The 25233-nt window shown below is 39.9% G+C and overlaps 1 long non-coding RNA gene across 1 annotated transcript in view; it reads left to right on the forward strand.

The window, feature by feature from the left end:
• Window positions 1–1114: 1114 nt before the first annotated feature.
• The window catches only part of LOC140085820 (uncharacterized), a 29895-nt gene continuing 5776 nt past the window's right edge, over window positions 1115–25233 (forward strand). The window contains exons 1-3 of the long non-coding RNA XR_011849960.1: window positions 1115–1196; window positions 3537–3642; window positions 4146–4291. This is a non-coding gene — a long non-coding RNA (uncharacterized lncRNA). The remainder of the gene's footprint in view (window positions 1197–3536; window positions 3643–4145; window positions 4292–25233) is intronic.

Consider the following 25233-nt stretch of genomic DNA (forward strand, 5'->3'; position numbering starts at 1 on the left):
ATAACAGTTTCTAACTTAGCTTACTGTTTGCTGTGTGTTTTCTATACTTCTGATTATTCTGGTTTTCCAATTTTGGCTCTTGTATATGCTTTGTTGTGACTGATCTTGTTTTTATGTTGTTTGTGAGTCTTGTTTTACGTCTGTATGGTGATCTAAAAAAAGCTGTCTTTGTTCTGCCCTTCAATGAGGGCATAAGGTGGAAAGCATTGTTGACCACATTATGATCATTAAAGAGAACCCGTCATGCAAAATAACCCCCCTAAACTAAATATATTTTCATAAACTGCCATTAGAGAGCATTGCCTCTATCCCTTCATTGTCCCTCTACATGCCTGTACACCTAAGCAATGAGGTCCTAAAGCTGTATGCAAATGACCTGTGAAATGTCCAATGAAGCATTAGCATATTCAAGCTGTCCACTCTATTCATGAGTGGGAGGCACAGCCACTCCCCCAGTGCATGACTGACAGCCTGTTTAATGATGTGAGGCTGTATAATGATGTGGTTCCTGGTGCTGGTGGCCACGACCCCTGCAGCCTGTGTGTGCATGTGTGTGTGTGTATAGGAGAGATACAGCAGCTCCAGGCAGCCATGTTACAGCAGAACATGTCAGATTCATGTGTAGCTGATGTCTGTGTCTCTGTGTATTAGGAGGATGCAGCATGTCAGCAGGTACAGCACTCACACTAGCCATGCTTTACTATACATTACACACAGACATGAGCAGGGGGAGGAGAGGGGAGGGGTAACAGGGGTGACATCACTGCCTCTGACCATGTGACCAGCCTCATTTACATAATAAAGAAAAGATGATTTTACAATGAATAATGTATGAAATAACTAGATAAAGACTGTTATGGGATCCTTGTGAGCTGCTCCAACAGGTAGTGGTGACAGGACTAGTGGCAGAGACCTGATGACAGGTGTCCTTTAAAATGTTTAATTTTTGGTTAGTACGCCGCCTAGTGGCTGTCAGCTGTTATTGTTATTAGTTGTAAAACATGTAATTGTCTAATGCTTATGTCATTGTCATATGACCTATGACTTAATGCAATCTTATTGGTAGTAGGTGAAATGCATTGTGGGAGCTTCCACCATTTTGAGACTGTACTTTGGGAAGATCAGACACTCTCCATCTTAGTCATTCTACCCGCCATATATTTTCTCCTTTTCATTCCTTGTGAACAGCATAGCTGGTAAGAGGTGTAAAATAATGTTATAGTCTATGAACTCAGTTACTGTTAATGAACTATAATGCTTTGTAAGTAGACTGGCTAACATACATTATGTTATATGTACATCTGTACTTTATTCTGATTACCTATATGTGCCTGTTTCAGTTTTACCATTAAACAGACATCTGAATATCCAAATCCTCACTGTTCAGTTGTCAACCTGTTGGAGCAATAAAGTTGGACTACATAACCACAACAGTCTGGCTTATTGGAAGACAGGACGGTTTATGCTGTATGTCAGAGTATACACAGCTGTGACGTATATGAAGACAGAACAGTCTTCATCATTGCCTATATCACCTAGGATAAGACTAAGACAAGCAGGCAGTTGACAGTTTGGGTGTCACAGTTAAGATCTCACTGCTCTAGACTCTCAGGGAGGATAGACAATGAGCTGACTCAGTTAAGGGAATACTGTGCAGTATTAGGGAATACTGTCCAGTGCCCCAGTTATATTAATCCCTTCCTAGGTCACAGTGCACTCCTTCCTAGCTATTCAGAATGACAAAATTCAATCAGTGCTGTTTACTGCCACTGGGTTATGTGCATATACCATCTGTAAATGCATAGGTACTTTCCCTATTATTTTACTTTTTGCATGGCATTTTATTTTATCCAAATGAAGGATAATGTAAACCAACAGCAATCTTATTCAATTGAATGGTCCATAAGCTGCAGTTCCTGGGGTCAGCCACTAAACAGAGAACAGTGCTTGACTTCCAATTTCATTACCTGTATTGATTCTGAGTGTAATTGCTGGGGTCCCTTTCCAAATGTACAGCACTATGGCATCAATGGTGCTCTTAAAATAAACAATTATACATATGGAAAGACTGTTCCACAGGTTATTAGTTGTATCCACTGAGTTTATTTTTTTATATCGTAAATGCATTGTATGACATCTTTAAACAGTGTTCAGCCAACCAGTTTCATTCCTACCTGGGCTCCAACTTCTCAATCGCGTTGGGCAGCACTAGTCACTTTACAGCATCTTACCGCTTCCTATGGCCTGCTGCTGTGCAACATGTATTTAAAGGAAACCTACCACTTGAAGTGGCAGGTTTCAGATGGAAATACCGAGCACCAGCTCAGGGTGAGCTGGTGCCGGAGCTTATTTTTGTTAGTGTTTTAAACCGGTTTAAAACACTTTTTAAACTTTATAGCCGGCGCAGGGAGGTACGCACTCGGCGCTTACCATGCGCGCGGCTCTCCTTTGCTTCCTATGTAGCCGAGAGCATGGTCGCGCGCATGGTAAGCGCCGAGCGCGTACCTCCTTGCACCGGCTATAAAGTTTAAAAAGTGTTTTAAACTGCAATACAGCGGTTTAAAACACTAACAAAAATAAGCTCCGGCACCAGCTCACCCTGAGCTGGTGCTCGGTATTTCCATCTGAAACCTGCCACTACCAAGTGGTAGGTTTCATTTAATTTAACTACGTCCATCAAAGTTCATAATATCAAAATTAACAGTTCTATTCTTTGGACAGTTGTATATATTTTTACGTCATAATGGTTTTAAAGAACATATATATGAGTGTAAATATGTGTGTGTATAAATAGTATAGTATATATAGGAAATATAGTATAGTATATTGTATAGTATAGTAAATACAGTATATAGAAAGGTAATAACAGCACTCCAGGCATAGAACCGTGCAAAAAGATAAGTGGATTTATTCCATGTTCAAAGCAACATTTTTGGCTCAAGTTGTGAGCTTGAGGAAGGCTCACACGTTGAGTCGAAACGTTGCTTTGAACATGGAATAAATCCACTTATCTTATTACACAATTCTACGTCTGGAGTGCTGTTATTTTTGGAGGACCTGAAGCCCGGACCTGGTTAGCGTGCACCTATTATTTTCTTTTTTATATTTCTGTGCTGCTTTTTGCATATATATATATATATATATATATATATATATACATATTTAAAACTGGCTGAAATTACATTGATATACCTTGTATTTCCATTTTAGAACTGTAATTAGCAAAATTCACAATCAGCGAAACATCTACTCTTGAAAGAGACAGAAATAGCGACTAAACCTTATACTGGTAATCAATTTACAGAAATGCATATTTGGAGTTTGGTATCACATGATTATATCTTTGTGCGCCTTACCAGCATCCATTAGCTGACACACTATCACCTTACACGCCATTAGTTAAATCAGTTTTAGGTGTCAGGATAGAATTATCTATTCTATGGAATGATTTGCTCAGTTTGAAGAACTTTAATGAGTCAAGAAACAATAGTTAATGGTACAAGTTATTTCTAACAGTATTTTTTTTTATCTTGTAGGAATTGCACCTATAACTAATCATTGTAATCACAGTGACGAATAATTTCTGAATCGAAAGAGACAATGTGATTGACTCTCAGTATCGTTGACCTTCATAGCTTTTAGGTCTGTAATTCTAGATCATTATCTATGACTTTGCACAGAGAAGTAATTATTGACAAAAAGAGGTATTAGATGATTATCAATATGTAATGAGTACAATATGCAAATGTTATAATAATAGGCAGAGATATTTAACCATTAGACCAAAAAATAGACATCCCAGTAATAACTGATATATCATATCCAACAATTTGAAGTAAATGTATGTATTGTGGACAGCAGCATATACTTTTAGCCCCATACCAATTTTAACTGTCTCTCTTAAAGTTTCTTAAATCTACTAAGGATAACAAAATAACTCATTCCCTAATTTTATTAACAAAAATGCAGCATTTCACAGATATAATTCCAACCTGTCTCTATCAGTCCTGGTGTACACAATTTCAGTTGCCCATAGACACAAACCTGTAACTTCTGACTTAGGGTCGGGGAAGCCATCTTGGATTTCTGTGTGATGGTTATGAGCTAAGATTTTTCTCTCTCTCTCTCTGCTTCCTGCACTCTAGCACTGCCCCCTGCAGTCCAGGACAGAGCCCACAGACACTCACTTCCTGCCAGAAAAAAGCACATTGTGAGGAGAGAGAAGCTGCAAGCTACAGGCAGATGGCCGGAGGAAAGGGGAGGCAGGCATACATCTGTGAGAACAGATACAGTATGTAGCAGAGCTAACAGTATGTAATATTCATCTCATGAATCTCATCATCCCATCTCTGATCTGTCTCATCTCTCTCTTTCTATGTGTCAGATACTAATGCAATGTTCAGAAGGTAAATGACAGTGTATATAAACCTGTACACTGATCATCTAACCACATTGTCACCATACATATCTAGATGGATCATAATGTATCTGCTTTGAGAGTCCCCACCCACACCCTAGAATTTTACACTGGCCATCACTGAGTGATAGGAGCAAATGCAGCAATAAAACTGAGTAAAAATGTAAAGTAAAGGGTTAAAATGATCTTTATTGTGTAAACATCACTAGGGGATTGAGATTTTGGAATTTTCTTTCATGAGCCAACCCCTTTAACATTATGAAGCTATGGTTTATAATGCATACTTACTTTTATTAAACCCAACATGTTACAGACAGTGGGGCAGATTTACTTACCCGGCCCATTCGCGATCCAGCGGCGCGTTCTCTGCACAGGATTCGGGTCCAGCCGGGACTTATGAAGGTAGTTCCTCCGCCGTCCACCAGGTGGCGCTGCTGCGTTGAAAATCATCTCAACGCGCCGGAATGCACCACCTCGGACCAGGTGAAGGTAAGCGCTTCCTAAGCGACACTTTTTCGGTTTTTAAATGCGGCGGGTTTTCGTTCGGCCACGCCCCCCGATTTCCGTTGCGCGCATGCCGTCGCCGATGCGCCACAATCCGATAGCGTGCGCCAAAATCCCGGGGCAATTCAGGTACAATCGGCGCAAAATGGAAATATTCGGGTAACACGTCGGGAAAACGCGAATCGGGCCCTTAGTAAATGACCCCCAGTGGGTCACATTTCTAAGAACAGTGCAAATGGTGTGACATTTGCCTGTGTATAGTGCAGCGAACACCGGATTCAGGATTTCTGTAGCACGTTCTGCAAGTTTCTAGTGCCACTGCCCCGACAGAGTGCACCACTTTTTGGTGTTCTAGTTATATTAGGTGCAGACAGAACCCCGCCCATCCCCAAGAGGGCTTTGAGGACCATCCTACCTGGTATTAAATCCAGAACCCGGGAATGTAATAGGGTCAGGGTTCTGGTATCATTGAATCCTTTTTTGTTCTGCTTTAAATATTTGAGTGAAGTCTCCTCAAGCCTTTTGGAGTTGCTGTGGCTGCAAAACAGCTCTCCCCAACAGAGCCAGAGTCCCTCTGGAGCCTTTCTAGTAGGAAGTTTCCAAGGTGTCATTAGTTATACAATATAAGGCTAGGGAGAAGTAAAGGATATTACTAGCTTGATGAACAGGAGAAAAGCCTGGCATGTGAATCTCCCTTGTACATGTATGTTCATCACAATATCTGGCATATGAATCCCCCTTGTTCATCACAACCATGTTGCTGTTTCTAGTGACACTGTATGCACACACATAGTATACACATAGTGTATATTTTGTTCAGTATTGAACCTGAAAGGGTGCGCTTGCGACCCATGTCCCCTCATCACAGCAGGAACCCTTCTTACATGCCTGCGTTCCACAGGCGGTCTCATCGATCCAGTGTGCGTCCCCAGTGTTCTGAGGTTTAAAGGGTCTTCCCTGTTAAAATGCCTGGCCCCTTCATACTTCCCCTGTCAGATCTTTGTGCCTTGTGCCTCTGAGAGTGCTTTCCTCTGTTATTCCTGTGATTATTGTGATTTCCCGTTGTGACCTCGATTTCTGTTCCTGACTCTGATTCTCTGCCACCTGTCCTGACCTTCGGTTATGTCCCCGTGCTGCCTGTCTTGACCTCATGCTTTTCCTCGACTCCTTCTCTGCACCTCGTCTTGGCTACCACCGCAGACAAAGTATTAGGTACCACGCCGCAGAAAGTCTAATCTGGATTGCGGTGAGCTCTGGTGAAAAGCGGGTACCACTTAAACTCCGCTCCCGGGTGTCGGCTTATGTCATCGTCTGCGGTGGTTCAGTGGGTCCACTAGCCCTGAAGCCTGACATTCCACTTTTCAATAAATTGGTCTAAAGCTACTCGCAATAGAAAGGTAGAAACCCCTTTATCTGAAATATTCTAGTCTCCATTGAGCCCCAGGCTACTACATCAGCTTTCTTAATTGAAATCAACCACGACTATACAGTTGCTTTGAGCCGCTATCACTTACATACTAATGCCGTGTTGCAGAAGACAAATCTATAAAGCTGAAGTAGAGGAACATTTTGATTGCATAAAAAAAGACTTTTTTTTTTTTAAAATCACTGGACACTGGAGCTCTGAAGCATGTGAGAGAGACGGAGAATAGCTTGGGTGCTCCCTACATGCATAATTATGCATAGCTCGCAGCCAGAGGGGCCCTTCTTCTCTCCTACTTCCTCCCATTCCCGGTATGCAACCAGACTTGAGCTGTGAATAATTATGCATATAGGGAGCGCACCAGCCATTCTTCACCTCTCACTAGTGCTCTAGGACTCCTGTGTGAAGCGATTTTAACCCCTTAACGCTCTGCGCCGTAGCTCTACGGCGCAGAGGTATAAGGGATGTATGAAGAGGGCTCACGGGCTGAGTCCTCTTTATACAGAGGTGGGGGTTTTTGCATTTTGCACAAAACCCCCACCGCTAATAACCGCGGTCGGTGCTTGCACCGATCGCGGCTATTAACCATGTGTTTGCCGCCATCTTTAATGCGATCGCCATTACCCTAGATGGTCTAAAAAATAGTGAAAAAAAAAAAGAAAAAAAAAGTTTAAAAAATAAAAAAAATTAATAAAATAATAAAAGTTCAAATCACCCCCCTTTCCCTAGAACGGATATAAAACATAACAAACAGTAAAAATCACAGACATATTAGGTATCCCCGCGTCCCAAAATGCCCGATCTATCCAAATATAAAAACGTTTATTGGCGGCGGTGACTTCCGAGGCGGGAAATGGCGCTCAAATGTCCGAAATGCGACTTTTACACCTTTTTACACAACATAAAAAATGAAATAAAAAATTATCAAAATGTCGCACAGACCTCAAAATGGTAGCAATGAAAACGTTGCCTCATTTCTCAAAAAATGACCCCTCACACATCTCCGTGCGCCAAAGTATGAAAAAGTTATTAGCGTCAGAAGATGGCAAAAAAATTTTTTGTACACATTCGTTTAATTTTTGAAAATGTATTAAAACACAATAAAACCTATATAAATTTGGTATCACCGCGATCGCACCGAACGAAAGAATAAAGTAGGCGTGTTATTTGGAGCGAAGAGTGAAAGTCGTAAAAACTGAGCCCACAAGAACATGACTTTTTTTTAAATTTTTCCACATTTGGAATTTTTTTTCAGCTTCGCAGTACACGGCATGTTAAAATAAATAACATCACGGGAAAGTAAAATTTGTTACGCACAAAATAAGCCCTCACACAGGTCTGAACACGTAAAAATGAAAAAGTTATGGATTTTTGAAGTTGGGGAGTGAGAAATCAGCCGAAAAACCCTGCGTCTTTAAGGGGTTAAAGCTTGTTTTCTCTCTTTTTTTTGCATTCAAAACATTCCTGTACTTTCAAGTGATAGCAACACAAAACCACTGCATAGCAGTAGTGATAGCAGTGATTTCTTTTTAATTACAGTTCACATCACTGGAGATTTATTATGCCTTTTCCATCAAACCCCCTTAGTAGATATGGGAGAATGTTAAGACAGGCCTTTAACCTCCCCTCCCCCCCAACTCCCCACTAACATTGCCTTGTTCTTGCCTCCACTCAGGGCCGCATCTGCCATGAGGCGAGATGGAAATCTTGCTTCAGGCGGCAGAATGCGGGTCCCTGTAAAGGGCGGTGAAATTTGCCGCTCTAAAGTGGGCGATTCGGGCGTCCATTAATGCCCGAATCGCCCACCAGCTAAATAAATCGCACCTGTCTCTTTAAGACACAGGCGCGATTTATATGCTGAGCGACGCCGCGCCTTTCCGGCAGCTGCGTCGCTCAGTTCTAAGCAGTGACACAGGCGTCATGACGTCACGCTGCCTGTGTCACTGTGCGGAGCCGCGGCTCTCCTGTGAGCCGCGGCTCCGCACAGTGACACAGGCAGCCGCACGCCGACCCGCACGCCGAGGGAGCAGCTGCCTGCAGGTGAGTATGTATTTTATTATTTTTCATGTATTTTAATTAATTTAATGTGGCTAATAAGTGGGTGGGAAAGTGTTGTGTTATACTGGGAGGGGGGGAACTGTATGTATTATATGGGACTAGAAAATGTTTAATACTAGGGGGGGGAACGCTATATATATCATATGGGGCCATAATTATTTTACACTGGGGGTAATGATGGAATGCTATATATATTATTTGGGGCTATAATTATTTTATACTGGGGGGGGTGCTGTATATATTATTTGGGGCTATAATTATTTTATACTGGGGGGGATTCAGTATATATTATATGGGGCCAGAATCATTTTATACTGGGGGTGCTGTATATATTATATATCACTATATCACTAAGCTGGGGGGGATGTATATGGGATACAGTATATTACTAAGCTGGGAGGGGGCTGTATATTGGGTACAGTATATTACTAAGCTGGGGGGATGTATATGGGATACAGTATATTACTAAGCTGGGGGCTGTATATGGGGTAGTGTATATTACTAAGCTGGGAGGGGGCTGTATATCGGGTACAGTATATTACTTAGTTGCAGGGGCTGTATATGGGATACAGTATATTACTAAGCTGGGAGGGGACTGTATATGTGGGGCAAGATTTTATTTAAGCTGTAGGGGATCTGTATATGGGAGCTGTATATATTATATATCACTATATCACTAAGCTGGGGGGATGTATATTGGATACAGTATATTACTAAGCTGGGAGGGGGCTGTATATCGGGTACAGTATATTACTAAGCTGGGGGGTTGTATATGGCATACAGTATATTACTAAGCTGGGAGGGGATTGTATATGTGGGACAAGATTTTATTTAAGATGTAGGGGATCTGTATATGGGAGCTGTATATAATTTAATTGGGGGGTGAATAACGAGGCCTTTAAATATATGAGAGCATGGCTATATAAAAATAAATGTTATATATATATATATATATATATATATATATATATATATATATATATATATATTCATTAGGGGGTGCTATATATTTGATCAGGGTTGCACTGTATGTAAAATCATGTAACATAATAACAGGGTGGGATATATTAGTTATAGGATTGTCAGGATCAGTGGATCCTCTGGACCACCGCGGGAGATGTAACTAGCCAACACCCGGAACCGGAGCCTAGCGGCACCTGGTATTCACCAGAGCCCGCCGCAAAGCGGGTTGGACTTGCTGCGGCAGGATACCACTAGGTCGTTCCCAGGTGTGACTAGCCCACGGTGGCAGCCGAGGTCGAGGTACCTTAGCAGATGACAATCTCGTAGACAGGTCCAGGCACAGGGTCAGGGCAGGCGGCAGAGATGCAACGTCAGGTCCAAGTCCGGGGTCAGCAACAGGAGGTCCAGGCAGGTGGGAACGGGAACACAGGCACACGGAACACAGCAACACGGAGGAACTCGGGTAACACAGGAGCGGGAACACACAGGAACACAGGAATACACGGGAACGCAGGAATACACAGGAACGCAGGAATAATCGCTAGTAAGCTTTCTCTAAGGCTATGAGGCACAAAGATCCGGCAAGGGTAACAGGAAGAGGCAGGCTTATGAAGAATTTGGCAATATGGCCAGCGCCAATTAATGGCGCGCTGGCCCTTTAAATTTGGAGAAGGTGCCGCGCGCGCGCCCTAGCAGTCGGGGACGCGCGCGCACAGCGGAGGGGAGCGAGCCAGGAGCCGGGACGGGTGAGATGCGCTGGCGGCGCGCTGGCGGGGGCAGGGCGGCACGGGTGAGCCCGCGACCCGCGATGTGGGTCGCGGGACCACCCGTGACAAGGATACAATAGATTACTTTGCATCATGTAAACCAAATGTTGGGGGGGATCTGTATTAATAAATTGGGGGTGTTGTATATTGATTGGTGCTTAGCATGCTATAATTCCAGTACTATATATATATAATTAATAAAGGGATGTTTTGTATGTGGGGAGAGTGCGGTCAGTTGTGTTGTGAGGGGTATATAATATTTTGGAGCACAGTGTTGTTATCCAGGAGACTTTATACTGTAAGTGACTGTGGTATTTTTAGGGACTCCGGGTGGAGATGCTGCACGGAGCTGAAGACATGTGGCCGTGAATTCAACAGTGATATGTAATGAATTGGAGAACCCGGAATAAAGTCCTACTGATGGAAGAGATTGTCCTCTATAAGGTACTAGGTGCCACTAATGCTTCTCAGTTCCTGTAGTCACAGTGTCAGTGCGCTGTCTGTTGGGTTGTTAATTGTTAGTAAAGTTTAAGGATTTACTTAACAATGAGTGGTCAGGAGTGGGGGGGGCAGCATTTTAATATTCGCCTCAGGCAGCAAATATGCTAGAATCGGCCCTGCCTCCACTCCTCTAAACACTTAAGGGATTAATGATATAATGGAGATATCAAAACACAGGTCTATTGGTCTCCTTTTATATCCAATACTCTGGCTATGGTGTCATGGCCTTCTCTATGGCACCTGCATTGAGAATGTTCATTAAACTGTGAATAATGGATGTCCTTGATTTGTCAATTTCATGTGGCTGTCTCCTACAATTGTGGATATCTGCTGTCCAAAAAAGGAAACCATTGCCACATCTGTCATTGTGTGCTATGGACACAGTGGTGTGCCTACATTACTTTTCATGTGTATCAAGGGAACTTTATAGTGTGATTAGCCATTTACATCAGCAACCCATCAGCATGTGATAAACAGCTAATGGGACTTGAAGCAGACATCTCCTTTATCTGAGTAGTTATGTGACCATTTACTGCACATCAGGACCTATTAATTTGAATGATGACTAAGCTACAGATACATGGTTTAGCCACTACACAGAAAAGTGAGCTGTTTGCTTTCTGCTCCATTCCCTGTTTATCAGATGCTGAGAATAAACTGATCTGTGGGATGTTCTTGGTGTTTGACTTCTACCTCATATTGAAGATCTTTTACCTTTTTCTTTGTCTTTCTTCAACCTGATCACCGATCAGCTGTACAATTTCAGATCACATACTGCAAGGGTATAGGTTTTTCAGGGAAAAAAAATTAAGGGCAAAATTTGACCTTTACTTGAAATGTGCATTCTTAGCCAGTAGATTTATTGGCTACTGTATTTATTGAACACAAATTAAAGTCCTCATCCTGCATAAATGACACTCACCTTTAAATTACTGTATCACTTCATGACTTGTTTTTATAACCGAAATTTAATTGTATTTTTTATTACTGCAGTAAAATTAAAAATATACATTTTTACTGTAAATTCAAGTAGCTAATGTGCAACTTACTTAATACAAGATCGTAGAATTCCATGTTAAGTAGAACTGATTATAATATATTGTGCAATTATAAATTGGAAAGTAATGTGCTGCCCAATTTCTATCAAATTAGCTTTACAAGGATCTTATTAAGTTTCTGTAATTTGAGTCTTTTATAATTTTCCACACACTTTTTTTTAGAGCTAGTGCTTGTTTAATTTGTCAAATTGGATGAATTAAGTAACACTTTGTATAAATATAGTCAGTTGGAGGCATGCATTCTTTTTTGTTCATAATTGCTAATATAAGAAAATAAAAAGCAAAGCAAAAGTTTTCTTCAAGAAACTTTTACTCAAATTATTTATATGAAGATAACAAAACTGAAGATAGGATATTTTAACACTTTCTGGTATACTTTTTGGCTTTTATTGCAAGATGGCTCCAAAATAAAACGTTTTCACCATGACTATGCTTAGCAGATCACATAATTATGATATAAAATTAACACATGCATATGGCCATTGTTTTTGGTCATGTGCTAGTCGCTGTTTGTATATATATATGTGGGGGGATAAACAATTATAATGTTGTAATCTGTGATCAACTGTGATCTTCAACATCTTGCTACCTGTATTGCTAAATAAACAGCGTACATACAAAGTACAAACTGCAGCCTTACATTAGGTGGATATTTTACACAACAGCCTTTTCTACACAACTGAGTGCTAATATTAAGGCAATTAAAGTGTAGATGGAGGGTATACAACAGGAGTGCGCTAACGTTCTGACTAGTTAACAGACTAGTTAACATTTACCTCCATACCTACCTAATAATCAATTCATTTCTATACCTACCACTTTGTTTGTACTGATACTATTGTATTCAGACTTTTTTTTTTTTGCTTAATAATGTACACTCTGCACCCAATCTTAAAAGAAAAAACTAAAGGGTAGATATTTTTTCTAATTTATTGAAAAATAAAAACTTAAATATCACTTGGTCATAAGTATTCAGACCCTTTGCTCAGTACTGAGTAGAAGCACCTTTTGAGCTACTACAGCATTGAGTCTACTTGGGAGTGATTTAAAAAAATTTCCACCTAGATTTGAGGATCCTCTGTTATTTTCCCTTGCATATCCTCTTCAGTTCCCTCAGGTTGGATGGTGAAGGTTAGTGGAAACCATTTTCAAGGCTCTCCATTGGACATGCTCCATTGGGTTTTGGTCAGGGTTATGGAAGGGTCAGTCAAGAATGGTCACATAGTTGTTCTGAAGCCACTGCTCTGTTATTTTAGCTGTGTGCTTAGGTAATAGAAGCTAAACAACATAATGCGCTAGATATGTCTCTCTGGTATCAAAAACTCTATAACAATCTTCATTGAAGATAAAATATTAAAACCATTTAAAAAATGTAATATACAATTTACACAATTCACAAGCAGAGGTAATAATGGTAGTGATCTAGCCACCTAAATCACAACCCACTGTTCCACTACAACATAGGTCTGGTCCTTGCAAAATCTAAAATGAAGTAATTCATGTATGTAGCCTAAAAAGACAAGTCAAATAGATGTACGAAACTGTAGATGAACATAAGCAAATTGATCCGCAATATAGAGTAAACCAAAGCTATAGACAAAATGTCTAACCATTTCTGGTCGCCGTGTGCTTAGGGTCATTGACTACTTGGAAGGTGAACCTTTGGCCCAGTCAGAGACCTAGAGCACTCAGGAAGAGGTTTTCATCCATGATATCTCTGTACTTGACCGCATTCATCTTTCCTTCAAATGTAACCAGTCATCCTGTCCCTGCAGCTGAAAAACAACACCCATAGAATGATGCTGCCACCACCATCTTTCACTGTATGGATTGTATTTGGAGGGTGTTGAGCAGTGCCGCACATACCGCTTAGAATCTTATTTCTCATAGTCTGGGAGTCTTTCATGTGTTTTTCAAACTGTATGCAAGCTTTCATATGTCTTGCACAGACGAGAGGCTTCTATCAGCATGTTCTGTCAAAAGCTCCGACTGGTGGAGGGCTGCAGTAATACTTCACTTTGTGGAACTTTCTCTCATCTCCTTATTGTATTTCTGGAGCTCAGCCACAGTGAGCATGGGGTTCTGCTTTATCTCTCTCACCAAAGGTCTTCTCTTATGATTGCTTTATTTTTACTGAATGGCCAGGTTGTGCAAGAGTTGTGGTCATCTCAAACTCCTTCCATTTAAGGATTATGGAGGCCACTGTGCTCTTGGGAATCTTGAGTGCTGCAGAAATTATTTTGATACCGTGGCGAGATCTATGTCTTGTTACAATTCTGTCTATGGGTTTCTTGGGCAGTTCCTTAGACCTCATGATTCTCATGTGCTCTGACATGCACTGTGAGCTGAGACGTCTAGACAGGTGAGTGCCTTTCCAAATTACTGTGTTTACTTAAACACAGCTGGACTCCTATCAGAAGGTCCTCATGGAGTATCAGAAGGAAATGTTCAGCATGTCAGTTAAGTATGAGTGTCACAGCAAAGTGTCTGATACTTATGATTAGAGATGGGCGAATCGATAATAACAAAGTGGAATTTGGTCCAAATTTCAAGGAAAATTCGGTTCATCAAGAATCAGAAGTTTATTGTGATTCGTGGGAACAAAGTTCCCCCCTTTTCAGCTAAATGGGCGTGAGCACAATCTGTTACATGGGGCAGAGAACTCTGGGAAAGAGAAAGGAAAACTCTCGATGACATGTGCAGACCTGTAAGCCAATCAGTGACCGGCAGGCTTATGTGATGTCACACAGCAGGCAGCAATTTCACAATGAACTCCTTTTCTGCACTTCATTTCTGCTCCATTCCCAGGGTGTCCATTTTGGGGGATATGTGTACCCCCAAATAACATTTCTTTTTTGTTGCTGAAGTGAATAGGAAGAAATCTGTGTCAAATCCACATAGTTTCTGTAGTGATTTCTGGTCCTATCCCAGGGTGTCGGTTTTGGGGGATCTGTATACCACAAATTTCAATATTTTTTGTTGCTAAAGTTGAGAGCAAAAAATATGTTTCAAATCCACGTAATTTCTGGAGTGATTTTTGCTCCAATCCCAGGGTGTCCATTTTCTGGAATCTGTATACCCCAAATAGCATTTCTTTTTTGTTGCTGAAGTGAATAGGAAGAAATCTATGTAAAATCCACATAGTTTCTGTAGTGATTTCTGGTCCTATCCCAGGGTGTCGGTTTTGAGGGATCTCTATACCACAAATTTCAATATTTTTTGTTGCTAAAGTTGAGAGCAAAAAATATGTGTCAAATCCACGTAATTTCTGGAGTGATTTTTGCAACAATCAAAGGGTCTCCATTTTGGGGGATCTGTATACCCCAAATTGCAGTTCTTTTTTGTTGCTGAAGTTAATAGCAAGAAATCGGTGTAAAATCCACATAGTTGCTGTAGTGATTTCTGGTCCTATCCCAGGGTGTCGGTTTTGAGGGATCTGTATACCACAAATTTCAATATTTTTTGTTGCTAAAGTTGAGAGCAAAAAATATGTATCAAATCCACGTAATTTCTGGAGTGATTTTTGCAACAATCAAAGGGTCTCCATTTTGGGGGATCTGTATACCCCAAATTGCAGTTCTTTTTTGTTGCTGAAGTTAATAGCAAGAAATCGGTGTAAAATCCACATAGTTGCTGGAGTGATATCCAGGGTATCCATTTTTGGGGAGCTGTATACCCCAAATTTCAGTTATTTTTGGCAAAGACAGGGAAATTATAATGAATGATGCATGAGGCATCTCTAATCATCAAAATCAAATTGAAATTAAAAATTTCAAACTTCGAATTCATTTAAAACTTCGAATTCATTTCAAAATTCGGATTCATTTCAAACTTGAAATTCATATCAAACTTCAAATTCTATGATTGTGCCACACTGTGGCCTCCCATGTTGCTGCCACCTCCAGAATTTGTCATTGTGCCACTCTCTGACCTCCTGCTGCCACCTCCATGCTCTATCATTGTGCCTTATAGGGTACATAGCTCAGTCAGGTAGCACATCCAAAGAAAGTATTATTTCCACAGTCGATCACATTAAAAATAAACATGCGATGTGTACCTAGACATAAGCTTATAAGTGGAAGACTAGTGTCCTACCCATTTTTTTGCCATCTGTGGTTGCTGCTCAGACTCCCCAACGTGCGTTTCGCCCACGCTTCTTCAGGGGGTACCTGACCTCCTGTTGCTGCTGCCACCTCCATGCTCTATTATTGTGCCACACTGTGGCCTCCCATGTTGCTGCCATCTCCAGAATTTGTCATTGTGCCACTCCCTGACATCCTGCTGCCACCTCCACGCTCTATCATTTTGCCACACTGTGGCCTACTATGTTGCTGCCACCTCCAGAATTTCTCATTGTGCCACTCTCTGACCTCCTGCTGCTGCTGCCACTTCCACAGTCTATCATTGTGCCACACTGTGGCTTACCATGATGCTGCCACCTACAGAATTTGTAAGTGCCCATGGATTTGAAGAGTGAAGCGATTCTAAGAACATCGGCTGTCGTGTGTGTGTCATACTAAAACACAGAATTGTTTGAAGACCAAACCACGCTTCCTATGCATATTTGAGCATGGTACAACATTATACAACACCCTGCAGGCTTTCTGCAGCCAGGAAATACCTGTTTTTTAACGTGATTCGTCATGATTCCATTCGGGTCAAATCAAATTTTTTAAATAAATTCTGCGAATCAGGTCGAATCGAATTTCAACAAATTCATCCATCTCTACTTTTGAACAATTTTCTTGTTTAATAAATTATCAAAATATCTATATTTCAGTTTTTTTCTGTCAAGATGGGGTGCAGAGTGTACATTGATTTGCAAAAAAAGAATTTTTTGATCTTACCAATTGGCTGTAATAAACCAAAGAGTGAATAATTTAAAGATGTCTGAATACTTTTCTTACCCACTAGTTGCATATTATATCTTTTAAAAAGGCAGTAGTCATTCTTAATAAAAGGTATGTTTTATTTGTGTCTGGATATAGGTTTATGTTGACTGGTTATGACATACTTTTGGATGTTTCCATATCTTTTATACTGTTCTATGCAGGAGCCGACGGTTCAGGTTGCAAATTACAAAGCAGGTCCTATTTAACCCCATTTTGTGGCCTGAACTGCCTTTTATTGTATTGTTTTATTGTTATTGTATTGTCAGTTTTCAATTAGAGGTTGAGGTTTGGGTAAATTCAGATATAGGATAATTGTTGAAGATTTTTACCAGATTTTTCTTGATGTTTTCAAGACTGTTCCATGAGTCTGTAATTTTCAAAAATCTATGCAACTGCTGCAGAAACAATTCGGCAAATATGCAGAACAGATCTGGGTATTGCAGAGATTTTCCAAGAAATTTCAGTATTATTTGTCACACTTTTAATAACCTGTGAGGGCGATTTGGGACATTAAATCAACTACAGATCCTTGTGGAGCTGTGGTTTACTGACCCAAATCCCCATGTTAAGTATCTGTATGTACTTACCTAGAGATGAGTCCAATAAGGTGCATTGAATTTCTCTCTGGTGCTTTCATTTTGCATGCAGCGTACCTTTGGAAGATCCAAAGTGAAGCAGGGTTGTACTGGCTTCATTGAATTCCTACACACTAGCATTAATGATCAAAGTAAGTACATATGTTTCTTTTTTATTGAGAATCTCTGGCTGGTTTAGTGTCCTAAGTTGTTCTTACAGGTTGCAGTTAACCAAGATTCACACCAAGATTGTCATACAAAATTTACTAACATGCTAAGGAGCTTACCTTCAGAACTCGCAAGCTGTATTCTTATACAGGTATGATGAATTATTGAGGTGACCCATATACTGTACCTCCAACATTCCCCCAACAATATACTGTGTCACACAAATGTCTCAAGAACCTATTGTCTGGCTCCAGGGGTAGTGGACCCACTGGACCACCATGGACCATGACGTAAGCCAATACCTGGGACCAGAATGTAAGTGGCACCCAATTTGCACCAGAGCCCACCATGAAGCAGGTTGGACTTTTTGCTGCGTGTTACCACCAGGTCGTTCCACAGGTGTAACTTTGTCCGCGGTGGAAGCCAGGGCAAGGTACATTGACGTTGAGCAGAATCATAGTCGGGAAAAGGCAGGAGGTCAGGACGGGCAGCACGGGATCAGAGCTGGGGACATGGCAGGCAGTAGAGGAACACAGTCAGGAACGAAACCGGGGTCACAACGGGAACTCACAATAACAGCGTAGGGCCTGAGACAAAGGTTTCTCTAAGGCACAAGGCACGAAGATCGCATAGGGTCTGCAAGGAGAAGCAGATCTACATAGAATTCTAGGAAATTACCAGCGCCAATTAACGATTTGCTGGCCCTTTAAATCTTCTGAAGCAGGCGCCCTAGGAGATGGGGACAGGGGACCTGTACACCTGGAGGACCAGGAACAGGAGCGGGGGCAGGTAAGCAGTGTGGGTGAGCCTGTGACCAAAGATATGGGTCGTGAGAGCACCCGTGACACCTATTTTATTGCCATGACTTCAATATACTATATAATTACACCCCCAAATAAATTCAGATCCCAGACCTCCCAAAAACAAATTTACTATCACCAAATGTTTAAATTTAAAAAAAATCAGGCACCCAAACATAACAATAAAACATAAAAAAATAAAGTAGACACCAGATTCCAAATTGTTCTCCAACTTATACAGACCCTGTAATTTATCTAGGCCTGACCAGAAAATAAATTCATTCAAGTGATTCTGGAAAAATCGTATTGTCTACTTCCTACTTATTTGTTAAAAAAACATTATACTCGAAATAAGTATCTACAAATTTCAATAATTTTAAAATCTACAATTTCAGTTATTTCTCACTTCCTACCAGTTATTAGAGTAAGCTGTAGAAGGTGTCATTTTATTTTGTGCTAACACTTTCCAATATAACTAAGTAAAACATAATGGCAGGTCCTAGCATCTTGAGAAAATACAGCAGTTTACACATTTTTATGTCTGTAAAGTGACAAAAAAGTGAAATATAGTGGACCAGTCAGGTTATTCCCTATGAATTTTACAATTAAGCATTCCTTTATTCTTATGTTTCCACCATGTTCCCTCATACATTGTTATCATTGTAATATGAATAGAGTAGGAAACTATTAGACAGAGCATCAGCAATAATGCCTATCATCTGTCAGGGATGAATTGCAGAGCAATCATTGGGTGTTGTGTTAGTTGTGAGAGATTTGATGAAATAAATAGAATTTGTGACATGATGTCTCTTTCATCTTTAGAAATATCAGCTCAGAAGTTATGCTTCATTAGCTTCAAATGTGGCATGCATAATAAAGGAAGAAGACATGCAGTTGCCTTTTGATTCATTGTGAAAATATGGCTTATCAGGCACTCTCTAAACTGACAGTATATTAGGCTAGGTGAATAATGAAAAGCCACTAAAAAGACTTAATATACTGTACTGTATCTGCTAAAAGACCAAATGATCATTAAATTCAATGCAATTAAAAACTTTTATTGGCAGGATCAAATAAAAATTAGCATTATGAAAGCAGTCAAAGCAGAAAATTAGGAATTGTGGAAGAGGGTTTGAAGGATGGCATTATGTTGTGCAGGGGAATGATGGTTATAACATTTGATGGCACATCACATGTCTCTCACATACGCCGCCATGACCTCAGTAGGGTTTTGCTCTTCTTCGTCCATGGTGCAGAAATCGGGTTGGAGATGTGAGAACCTCCTGATTATAGACCTCATCCTCTTTGCCATCCTGCTCCTGGTACTGTTGGCACAATATGCTGTCCCTGTTCACATATTGCCGTCTATGCCACCCTGACTTGGTGGCCTGGTTTTGGGTGCTCAGCCTGTAGCAACCCAGGATCTATCTATCTCTAAGGTCTAATGGTTTCTTAGGGTATCTTTGAAGCAGCTAAACAATAAACTACTTAGTTTCTTATGGCTTATTTTAAATAGTCCATGTAAAGTCCCAAGGACTTGTAATGTACCAGTAGTTATAAATAAGGAACCATGGATGGGGCCAAAAACTATTTTTATAATCTTCACAACAGGATCTGATTCCTTGCATACAATGTATGCCTTTACTTAGCAAATTGTTCTAATTTTATACTTTTATTTTACATTTTTTTATAATTTTTAAATTAGCGAAAAAGTCCATTGTATTCCTTAAATGGAAAGGTAACTGCAAGTGACCTGGCTAAAATATATAGTACATATAGTACCTTCAAATCAAATACCATCATTGAAATAAAGAAACTAAAACACTAAACAAAACCTCTGAATTATAATATCATCATTTTCATAGTACAATAAATATATGTAATGAATTACAATAATTCATTATAAATAATTAAATAATTAATTTGTAATTCTGTCTTTACCCCAAAGGCTTGTTCACGCTGTGTAGTACATTTTTTCATGTAGCACCATCAATAGAAATAGCATCAATATTAGCAACTCTAAAAATATATGTGCCATTAAGTTGAAGTAAGCCGGGGGGGGAGTGATTAATCTTATTTTTTTCACTCTTATTTTTGCACTTTTTTGGCAAATTTGAATACTTTATCCACCCACTAAAGTTTGCTTCAACCTTTTTCATCATATTGGGGCACATTTAGCATGGGACGTGAACCAGGTTTTGGTGGAGCAGTTTCTGGTGGATTTTTCATATTCTTTTAGGTACAAACTGCTTGCACAAGAAGTGTCTGTGCCACACTTGCTACACAAATTTCTGCACTAAAGAGGGTGTTCTGGTGCTCAGTCGCACAGTGCATCAGATTTAACATGCAAAGTCCAACAGTGTGTCGCACAGCCCATATTAAAGGTGCACCAAAAAAGTGCAGTTTGCATTGTTCTTAGTAAATCTTCCAGATTGTGCTTAATTTATCTTTTTATATTTGTTATCCATGGCCTCCTTTCTTCTAAAATAAAATGTTTAAATTTTGCTAATGAGGACTCTAATGGCTGTTACCAGAGCCCTCCATGCTACAGATTGACAGTCTTTTACAACGTACAAGGAGCACTTCCCCCCTCCCACTGTGTGTTAAAACTTCCTCTGCTGTAGGAAGATTACATCAGGCAGAGGGAGAGCTGAGGGAGCAGAATAGGATGGTGAGGTAGTGTGACAGCCTAAAAATCCAGAGAACTGAGGGGCTCTAAAAACACCCTCAGGAGCACTTCAGGCATTAGTAGAATTTCCTTCATTTATAAGGAAGGAGACCATGGATAACAAATAAAAGAAGATTAACACAGTCACAGTGCCTGGATCGGTGAATATGTGTTTAACTATTTTGACTTAGATTTCCTTTAAAATACAAATGTGAATGTATGAATACATTGAAAATAAAACCCACTGCTGAGCAAACATATGCAATGAAAAAGTATAGGTAACTGAAGACTTAATGGCTTTTGTGCACATTTTTATTGAAAAAAGTTGCAAACAACCAACAAAATCAAATGCAAAAATCAACCTCTAAGATAAATAAAACAAGCAAAAAACCCCAAAGAGACAAAAAAATAGAGACACAAAGTCCCAGAATAAAGATGAATAACCCCTAGGTGTCATACATTTGTACATTTCTTTAAAAAAAATCATAGCCTCCAATTTAGATTCCACTAAAAATACCACACTAAAAGAGTTCCTGTCCACAAAATAGACAGAATCTCTAACAGAACCCCACTGTAGTCAATGGAGAATTCCTGGGTTTTACTATGACAACCGTACACCTTAATACTCTCAAAATGTTAGTTATAGAATAGCCTAATATGAGAGAAAGTGGGATGGTGCAGAGTATTTATATTTACAGGCAGATTCCTGCACACCCCATAATGCATGTTCTTCCATAAATGTGTTGTTACTGTGTGTACTCTTCTTACACTTTGCTGTACTATAGCTTACAGAATATTACTACATAAAGGGAACCACAGCTATGGAGTAAGGAGCTCTCCATCTTATTGCTGATTTATAGAAAGGGCCTAATCTTTCTATATTTTTCAAAGGCCCCATTCACACGGCTGTTGGGGGGGACGTATTTGGGGCCAGATATACGTCCCCATAGAGGGCTATGGTGACCTGGCAGCACATGTGTGGCTCCATAATGTTCCATACTAGGGGAAAAGATAGACCATTCTCTATCGTATGTACAGCTGGACACAGATATTTCCTATGGTGAGGGGAGAGGTGAGTAGCAATTTCAGGTAATAATACCGCCCTATATAAATGAATGCTTTTGGCTCATGCATTGACATGTATTGAATCATGCATTTGACTATATTATAGCTCCATTTTGTAATACTCCAGACAGGCTTTTACTTTGTTGCATAAGGCCTTTACTGTACTTTTAAGGACATGTGTTGTTAGTATAAGGCTGGGTCAACATCTTGTTTTTTGCACTATGCTATACTTCATGCATATACCTTTTGCATACACAGCAACCTACATTTTTCTTAACAAAAAAAAATACAATACAGACCAACAGGACAACAAAAGTACACTATTTGGGAATATGCTGTGTCCATAAAAATGAATGTACATGCAAAAAACTAGATGTTTACATAATACTAATTTCACTCTTTGCATTCTCTAATACATTTTCACATAAGGGCTGGATTTACTATACATAAAAGTAATTGTTTTACAATATGTTATCTGTGAGAAAGGGAGTTTGGTTCCTGAGGAAGTTCTTTGTTGTGTACTAATAGGAAAACAATCCTCTCCATACCATAAACAGACGTTGTGACATTTAAAATGTCTGTTTAAGACATTTCTGGTAAAAGTAAAATCATTTTCCATCTCGCCAAATATTTTGAACTAAATTTGTTATTCAGCCCACACGTCTGCCAGGGAATTTCAGAACTTCCTGAACAGGAACATTACAATACTGTAAATGAAGTAGAATGATTTAATGATTGGTGTTTCCTCCAAAGAACTACAACAATATATTCTAGAATAAATGAGGTATATTAGCTAAAATGAATATATCCTCAGTCACTGGAGGGAGTGAAACCACAAAAGCTATTGATTCTAAATATGTTCTGCTTCTGATACTTCATAAGAATGTGATTATATAAAATATGCAGAGTGTGGTATGGGTGATGATATAAATATACCAGTAATGGGTTGTAAAGAATATCAAGCTAGATTATTAAATTTCAGGAACATGACAAAAGTTTGCAATTTTGGAAATGCAATGTTTTCTTTTAACCCCTTAAGGACGCAGCCATTTTACAGCTTAAGGCTCAGCCCGATTTTTTGGATTCTGACTTGCTTCGCTTTATATGGTTATAACTTTTGAACACTGTTACTTATCAAAGCGATTCTGAGATTGTTTTTTCCCCACATGTTGTACTTCATTTTAGTGGTAAATGTTGGCTGATAAGTTTTGCGTTTATTTACAAAAAAAAGAAAATATGATAATTTTTTTGAAAAATTTGCCATTTTCGAAATTCTAAATCATTGCGTTTTCAGGCAGATAGATTTACCACCTAAATAAGTTGCTGAATAACATTTCCCATTTGTCTACTTTACATTTTCATAATTTCTGAAATGTCTGGATAATTTATTTTGATGTCACGCGGCTTACAAATAGAATATCGCTTTTCCGGATTTTCAGAATTGACTATTTTGGGGATAAATACAGTTTTGAATGAAATTTTACATATTTAGCATCAAACCCCCCTATATAATCTACCCATTTTCAAATCTGCACCCCTCAAGCTATCAGAAACAGCTTTTACGAAGATTGTTAACCCCTTGAGATCTTCATAGTAATTGAATCAAAATGGAGGTGAAATTTAGAATGGTCATATTGTTCCCTTATACGTTCATTTAGCACTAAAATTTACACATTTCCAAAATATAAAAAGAGAAAACCCACCATACAATTTGTTCTGCAATTTCTCCTGAGTACAAAGACCCCCCACATGTGGCTGTGACTTGTTTTATGGGCGCACAGCGAGACGCAGAAGGGAAGGAGAGCCCTGCAGCTGCCAGGATTTTAGTTTCCTCATTGGCCCCTTTTGAAGGCTATAAAATTTTCGCTTTTTCGTTATTGGGGCCATGTGACGGCATTTTTTTTGCGGGATGAGATGCTTTTTCCATTGTTACCATTTTGGGGTTGGTATCACCTATTGTTGAAAATTTAGGAACTTTTTTTGAGGGCAGGAGTAGAAAAGCATCAATTCTGTACTGGATTTTTGACTTTTTTTTTTTTGGTGTTCACCGTATAGACTAATAATCATGTTAGCTTTATTCTATGGGTTGATACGATTACGGGGATACCAGACATGAATATATTTTCTTACGTTTTACTAAATTTGTCAAACAAAACCCTAATGTGGGGAAAAATCTATAATTTTTGTATTGCCGTCTTCCAAGTGGCATAACTTTGTTACGTTTTTGGCTACGGAGCTGGTTGATGGCTTGTTTTTTGCGGGACATGTTGTACTTTGCACCAGTATCATGTCTAAGTACATATGGTTTTTTGGTCGCATTTTATAGCATTTTTTGTGGGATTGAAAAGGTAAAAATCATAATTTTTGGAGGGTTTATAACAGTTTTTTTTTACGGCGTTTATCGTGGGGGTTCAATAATGATTTACTTTTATTCTACGGGTTGTTACGGACGCGGTGATACTATATATGTGGGGTTTGTGTTATGATTTAGACTTTTTTTTTGAGTTATATGTCTCTTTATATGTTTTGGGGGTTTGGGGCATTTTTAGTGATTTATGGCTTTATTTTTTTATTGAATAACTTTTTTTTTTACTTTTATACCATGGGACATGAAGAAGCAATCATCTGATTGCTTCTTCATGATAATATTCTGCAATACTCATGTATTGCAGAGTATTATCAGTGTCAGCCTATACACTTGCATAGGCTGGCACTGTGCCAGTAAGATGACGTCACAGACGCCATCTTACTGGCAATTCTTGCTAGTAACTCTGGGGTCCAGATCGGACCCCAGAGTTACTATAGCAACGATCGGCGCCCCCCGAAAACGGTTCGGGGGGGCCGATCGTGGGGGAAAGACACCCCAGATGCTTGTTAGATGCCGCGGTCGCGCTGACCGCGGCATCTAAAGGGTTAAGCACCCGCGATCGGAGACAACTCCGATCGCGGGTGTTACACTGGGGTGCCGGCTATTAGTTACAGCCGGCACCCCGTGTTTCCCGATGCCGGTTCGGCTCTGATCCAGAGCCGAGCCGGCATAGGCGCCGTGGCGGATATATCCGCCACTGAGCGCTAAGTCACTGCGCTCCGTGGCGGATATATCCGCCGCGGAGCGTGAAGGGGTTAAACAATCTATTTATAGCTGCTAATATTTTTTCAAGGAAAGCCTGTCCTACTATCAAAATAAAAATTACAAGCTCTGACTGTGTGTGCGTCTCTCTCTCAATTTTCCAACAACTGATTGAGTTCAACTTCCTACTGCCCCTGTATACACTGCACTGTCCTGGCTCTCTGTTACTGATTGCCAGATCTCACTGCTACAAACATGCTGCCATATGGATTGAGTTCTTAGGGAATGTAGTTGAATATGGGCA

Source organism: Engystomops pustulosus, chromosome 1 (assembly GCF_040894005.1).
Source record: "Engystomops pustulosus chromosome 1, aEngPut4.maternal, whole genome shotgun sequence".
NCBI classification, from domain to species: Eukaryota; Metazoa; Chordata; class Amphibia; order Anura; family Leptodactylidae; genus Engystomops; species Engystomops pustulosus.